Source organism: Saccopteryx leptura, chromosome 3 (genome assembly GCF_036850995.1).
Source record: "Saccopteryx leptura isolate mSacLep1 chromosome 3, mSacLep1_pri_phased_curated, whole genome shotgun sequence".
Lineage (NCBI taxonomy): Eukaryota > Metazoa > Chordata > Mammalia > Chiroptera > Emballonuridae > Saccopteryx > Saccopteryx leptura.
Window position 1 is genome coordinate 287,124,334 of NC_089505.1, and position 6,462 is coordinate 287,130,795.

The window sequence follows — 6,462 nt, forward strand, 5'->3', positions numbered from 1 at the left end:
TACATTGCTATTCATAGCCATTAGTCTATTTCCCATGCTAATGTCTCATGATTGCCTTTAGTTCAGTAAAAGAGAGTCACTGGGATCCTCAAAAATACTACCCAAGTGTTCATCCACAGAGACAGAGAAAGGACTGGTGGTTGCCAGGGACTTGGGGGGCAGGGAGGGAACGGGGAGCGGCTGCTTAAAGGGTCAGGGTCTCCTTTTGGGGCGATAAAAATATTTTAGAACTAGATAGAGGTGGTGGTTGTACAACATTGTGAATCTAGTACTAAAAGTCACTAAAATTTTCACTTTAAAATGGTTATTTTTATGTCATGTGACTTTCACCTCAATAAAACAATTTATATATCACTCAAATAACTCCAAACACTTTCTAAGTGCCCCACAGGACAAGGCGGTGCTGTGTTCTACAAGAGCCCGATTTAAGGTCCCACGGCACCGTAATCTTTGCCTTTGGAAAAGGAACGGGGCCCCCCATGTGTCAGTAGAGCCATGGTCTCAAAGTGCCCTCAGAGGACTCCGCCGACCGCCGTGGCAGAGCAGGCCGAGCACCGCCGAGTGCGTGTGTGTTGGTTTGCTCCTCCTCCGGCTGGCACAAGGGTGTGGGAAGGTGTTCAGTCCGATCAAGGACTTTCTGGTTCCAGAGGTGGAGCCTGAAGCAGGTTTTTATTATTTTTCCTTTAAACAAGTGGAAGTTTCCAGAGACAACTCACAGACTGTGGAGAGAGCCACAGAGCTTCACTGGGCACCTGCCCACCGGGGCCCAGGGGAGAGGAAGGGGGGTTCTGCCCGAAGGGCAGAGTCATGGCCACAGCTCCTTTCCACACCGGCAGAGTCTGCAAAGGCAAAGGCTGACAGCCTGTAAAAAAAGGGGGAGTGGACTTGTCCCAACAGCGCACCGCTTCTCAGGAAGCAGTCCTTTTGTTGTCTTGTCAGGGGAGGAACAGATTCTGTCAGCACAAGCAGGTGTAAGAGCAGCGTCCAGATCGGGCGAGTGGCCGGCCTGGAGCAGGAGCCATCAGCCCTCCTCATCTCTGGGGCCTGCCGCCTGTGGGCCTGGTGGGGCCCTGGGTCAGCAGGGGGCTGGGCTGCCCCCGTACAAGTACCCCATCCATCCTTTAAGCGCGTAGAGCCCAAAGGGAAATCACACCCTACCATTTCAAATGTGGTTCTGCAGCCCAGAGCCCAGTGGTTGTATAGAATCGAGTTGCACCAGTCAAGTTTATAACCGAGGTCAGTGGGTTGAACCACTCAAGCTTCCTCCTTAGTTCCTGAGCACCTCGCCCCTTTCCTCATGCCTTCATATGTGTTGTCTCACGCAGTCGCCCAAGGGACAAATGTGGCTGAATGTCTTAGAAAACACCGGCTCTGGGAGAATTCCCTTTTCCCTTACGTGGCGGCAGGCCAATGAGCAAAGGCAGTCAGATGACAAAGTGGTACTCACTTGGGGGACACTAGGTCCAGCAAAAAGGGATAGTCCTAGGAATTCCTTACCAAGACTTCTTTCCCAAGGGAGTGGACTCTACTTCATCCCTAAAACTCCCAACTTTGTTGGAAATGTAATCAGTAAAGTTTGCCACCAACCCAGGTCTCTGAACAGGTTTGGGCCGAGATAGCCCGGACTGAGAGGTGACTGTAAAATTCCCTGACAAAAACTGCTAGGTTTGGGAACCCAACAAAAGTGGCCCCTTGTTGTTTTTCTCAAGAAAACAAAGACTGAGCACTTACGACATCACGGAGAAGGACTGCTCTGTCTCCATCTAACAGGCGCTGGCGACTGTCAACCTCTCATTGCAGTGGGGGTGAAGAGGCGGAAATTTTAACAGACAAAGCAGATTTCGAAGTGTTACTGGAGGGTGAGAAATGTTATGGAAGCACCTGGGCCTGAGAGGCCAGCATAGCCACACAAACACTGGCTTCTCCGGCCAGCATAGTCCGCAAGGATCACGGAAGCTGATGAACATCACGAGCACCTGCCTTTCAGACACTTACATCACAGGGAGACATGTGGGTTGTTGCTCAGGAAAACAAAGGTACCATAGAGATGCCCCAGACTCTTTCTGCGTTGTCTTCTCAGGCAGAACCAGTCACGAGGAGGCCTCTGGCTAAGACTTCTGAGTGCCCCATCCCCAAATACCCCAGGCCCTCTCAAAGGGGAAAGGAGATATTGGAACCCTTCTGATGTGGGTGCCCATGATACCATCGTTACCCTCTCCCTTTACAGATGAGAAAACTAAGTCTCAGAGAAGTTAAATGGCTTTCTCCCAACCTCAACAGCCAACGAGGAGTGGGGGCGGCCTAGCAGTCAGGGCCCCTCTGACTCAGAATCCAGTGCTCCCGGGTCCCCCAGAGGACGAGGCCCGCACACCAAGCTTGTCTGAGCAGATCTGAAGCAAGTGGTGTCACGTGGAGGTCTAATTCTCAGGCAGCTGCTGACCACTATGAGCATTAGCTAATGACAGGTGTGCCTCCCTACCATTTCCACCACAAGGACCAAGCACTCAGAACAACACCCCCCATGCACCTCGGGTTTCCTGGTCCCAGGACAATGGCGGTCTGGCTGATGTTTCTGCATGTTCCACACATAACAACCCGTGTCTTTTGAAAAGGAAATCTGGAGATGCGATTGTTGCACTTATTTGTGTGCCTCAGCTGTTTGCAGGGCCCTTTCCTGTGCATGATCTCATTTGACCACGTGGACCATCTGAGCGAAACCTTTGAAGATTCTTGGGTTTCCAGAGACAACCTGTTCAAACAAAATACTCTCAGGAAGGGACAGAACCTTGACCTTTTATTGGCTCACACCTTGGTGGTAGTTGGCAGCTGGCTGAGAACCAGGCTCTGAGAAGTAGGGAGCAGGACTGGGAGGGTCAAGAGGACAAAACAGCACTAGAAAGGAGGTGGGGGAGCTCCAAGTCCCTCCCAGGAGCCCACCTCACAGCTTCGCAGAAGGAAATTCCAGACCAGCCATTCCCTGCTCCCTCGCCCACCAGGGACACCAACTCTCCACACCAAGCCAAAAGGAGGAAAGGCTAGAAGGAAAAGAGAAGTGACAGGAGAGAAGAGACGAAAAGATGGAATAAACCAACCATAACAGACTCTTCAATCTTAATTCATTTTATTCTACAAAATGCTACTCAATGGAAAGTGTTAAAGCTAATCAAAAATAAAAATAAAAGCAAAGGGAAAAAAAAAGGTCTCAATATGTTCTTTCTACCATAGCAGCTAGCTTTTCTAGCAAGCTTTTCTTTAGTGCAAATACTGTAGGCTTGTGTTACAGTAAAATAACAAAATAGGAATTAAAAAAAAAAAAAAGACAAGAGCAGAGATACTCCTCAATTTTCAAAACTATACAAAGAATTTTCAGTTCACAGTCCTGCCTGGGGAGGCTTATAAGCCTTTCCAATGAGACCATTTCACCAATACTCAAAAAAGAAAAGAAAGAAAGAAGAAAAAGGATGCTCAGGAAGGTAATGAAATTCCTCATCGGGCTATAGGAATGTTGTACAAGCTGTTTGCTTCCAGGATCTTAGAGCAGACTTCACTCCACATCATTGACACATCTCAAACACAGACGCACAAAGCTCATCACTGTCCACTATAAACCGATACACTAGATATGCATCCCCTCCCACAGAAGACACCCTGATACTTACTCTTTATACAAAAGTGAATATTTTCTTCTTTGACAGCAAGTAACCACAAACTAAAATAACTGGAATAAACTTTTAATCATACAGAGAAAATAATTTTTAAGGGACAGGGCAGGATCTTTTGTTGTATTCTTTAACAATGTAGACTTCTTGGGGACCACTGTCCCCAGAGGAATGACAATTCATCTTTAAAAACAGAACTTTTTTATACAGTTTATACAGCACAAGTCACAAATCGTTTTAGAAACGAACAAACAAAAAAAGCATCATTAGCCTAAATTTGAAAAAAGTAATAAGGAAGAGAGGGAGAGAGGAACTGAGTACTTTAATGCTATCTGTTTCTATTCAGGCATGGTACAACACAAAGATGTAAACATTTAAAATAAATAATAAAATAAATGTCAATTTCTTCTCCCCCTCCCCTTCCCATGCCCTCCTCAAAATTTGACCCAGCCCCTCCTGAATATGTCAGCACTGGAAAATTAAAATCTTTTGTTGATGTACAGCCAAAACACTAGAAGCATGAGAAGATGTCAAATTAGTGGTGGGATGACTGGGTTTCCTTTGTAAAAGCTGCAGGAGGACGTGGGCACACCTGGAAATGTACACACAAACACACACACACACACACACACATACACACACACACACATACCCCAACCTGTCAATAAATAGTGAGATGCTGGCTTTTAAGACAAATGCCAAAGACTCAACAAGCAGAAAGTAGCAAGACGCCTTTACTTACATTTTTAAAAAAGAAAGTTATACCTACCATATATCCTATTGGTCCACGAATTCTATAAGGACTCAGGTTACCCCTCCAACCATCTAAGGGGTGCAAATGAGCACATCACAGGGTAGAGAGAAAAGAAGAAACTTAGAGGTGGAAGGATATCTAGGGGACCGGTCCTTGAGAACAAGCCTCCGACTGAAGACAACCTTGCCTTGGCTATTTTAAGAAAGACTTTCTCATCTCCAAGTTTTTGTTTATCCATTTCTTAGGGGCCTTTAATAAGGGATGCCTTCATCCTTTAGTCTCATCCTAAAGAGGGCATATATAAAAGTGCCTAACACAGTGCCTGGCACATAGTAGGTGCTAATTCTTTTTCTTCTTAAAGGGGCCACACGGATATCTGATCAGGAAGAAAATCAACCTGAAAGTTAAATGGTGAGATTACAAGGAGCACTATTGGTCCACCAAGGACAGGGTAGAAAAGACCCAGTGCACCCTGAGGTGAGCCCACTCCTACACTGGGAGCCAAGCGGAAGCAGAGAGGAAACTCCTTTCTCCAAAGCCCGAGAAAGGAAAGCAGCAGTCTCTGATGGCCCTTGGCTTACAGATGCCTGTACGACTGGCCACAGTGGACACACCTGGCCTTCTGCACAGGCGGAACAATGGTTTCTTTCTGAAAACCTCCCCAGTGAATTCTCTGCTTAGCACTGGCTCCAGCAATTTTCTAAGCTTCACCTGGGACCTCCTCTCTTTCCTGTGTCAGCAGCTGACCCCATACACCCAGCCAGGAAGAGGGCTGTTCCCAGAGAGGCCAGCCAGGTGGCCAAGATGACTGTGTTTCACACTAGTTTGTCAAGGAGTGCCTGCCCTGTGCTGTCCCAGAGCTGCCTGCAGCCCAACTGGAGTCCACACCAGCTGCCTCGTGGCTGGGGGACACAGGGGAAGCACAGCGGTTCCCAGCCCAAGCGCACAGCTGCCCACGGCAGCTGTCCCCTTAGCTGGAGTCGCGGAGGAGGAAGCAGCAGGCCTGGTGTCTGGTGATTCTGGAGCAAGGGGGTGTGTGCACACGGACCTGGAGAACAAGCCAGAGGAAGTAACTGAGGATATGCTCACGGCTTAGGCGGACCAGTCAGCCTTCCCCATAGAACCTCCACACCACCTCCCAGAACAAAGCCGGAGGGTCCTGAATGGAACGCAGCTTGGAGGCCACGGAAGTCCCGTGAAGTGATTGGGTTTCCACCTTCTGCTGGTCCCAAAGCCAACACAGCTTGAAATCTGAACTAAAGCCAAACTCCGTCTTAGGAAGGTTCAGCCTGGCCCCAAGTCACAGATTGTGACCTGCCTTGGGATCAGTGCTGTGCAAACTAGGGCATAAAGGGACTTTTAGAAATGAAACACCAGAAAGCAGCTTCATTTAAGAGAGAGGAGATAGATATATAGATATATAAATATATATATATCTATTATCATATATATATATTTGAGCAAATAGTTCCCACTTAGACACAAATACCACTTGAGATGATTGAGCTCTTCAGAGCTGAGAGCACCCAGTTTTCTCTGCCCGCCTCCTGCTACCCCTGGCTGACTCCTGCTTCTCAGATTAATCTGAAGCCAGAAACCCAACGGCCCATGCTGATTAGGTCCAACTGTCCCAGAACTTCTGGAAATCGGGAGGGCAGCATCACAGCCAAGAAACATAGGAAATAACATTTTAAAAGTATTTTTGAACAAAATCTTTTTTCTTTTCATCTTGTCTCCTTCCCCATGTCACTTCGTCCCAGTGGGCCCTGTATCTAAGTGCGCGCCCTTCCATCTGCGTCTAGTGTGTGGTAAGTCGGTAACGGACATCAAACAAGGACCAGCACAGAGGCCTGGGTGTGCGAAAGAACAGGTGAGCTCTAAGTGTCGCTGCTCTCTCCTTGAACCCCCACTGGGTTTGATTTAAATAACAGCTACATAGTTTTAAGTTATCATACAATAATCTTCAGAGCTGAATCACAACAGCAGGGCGGTGGGAGGGGGCTTCTCTCCCAGAGCACTAGCCACAGAGGCCAACTCCGGAAGGTCAGA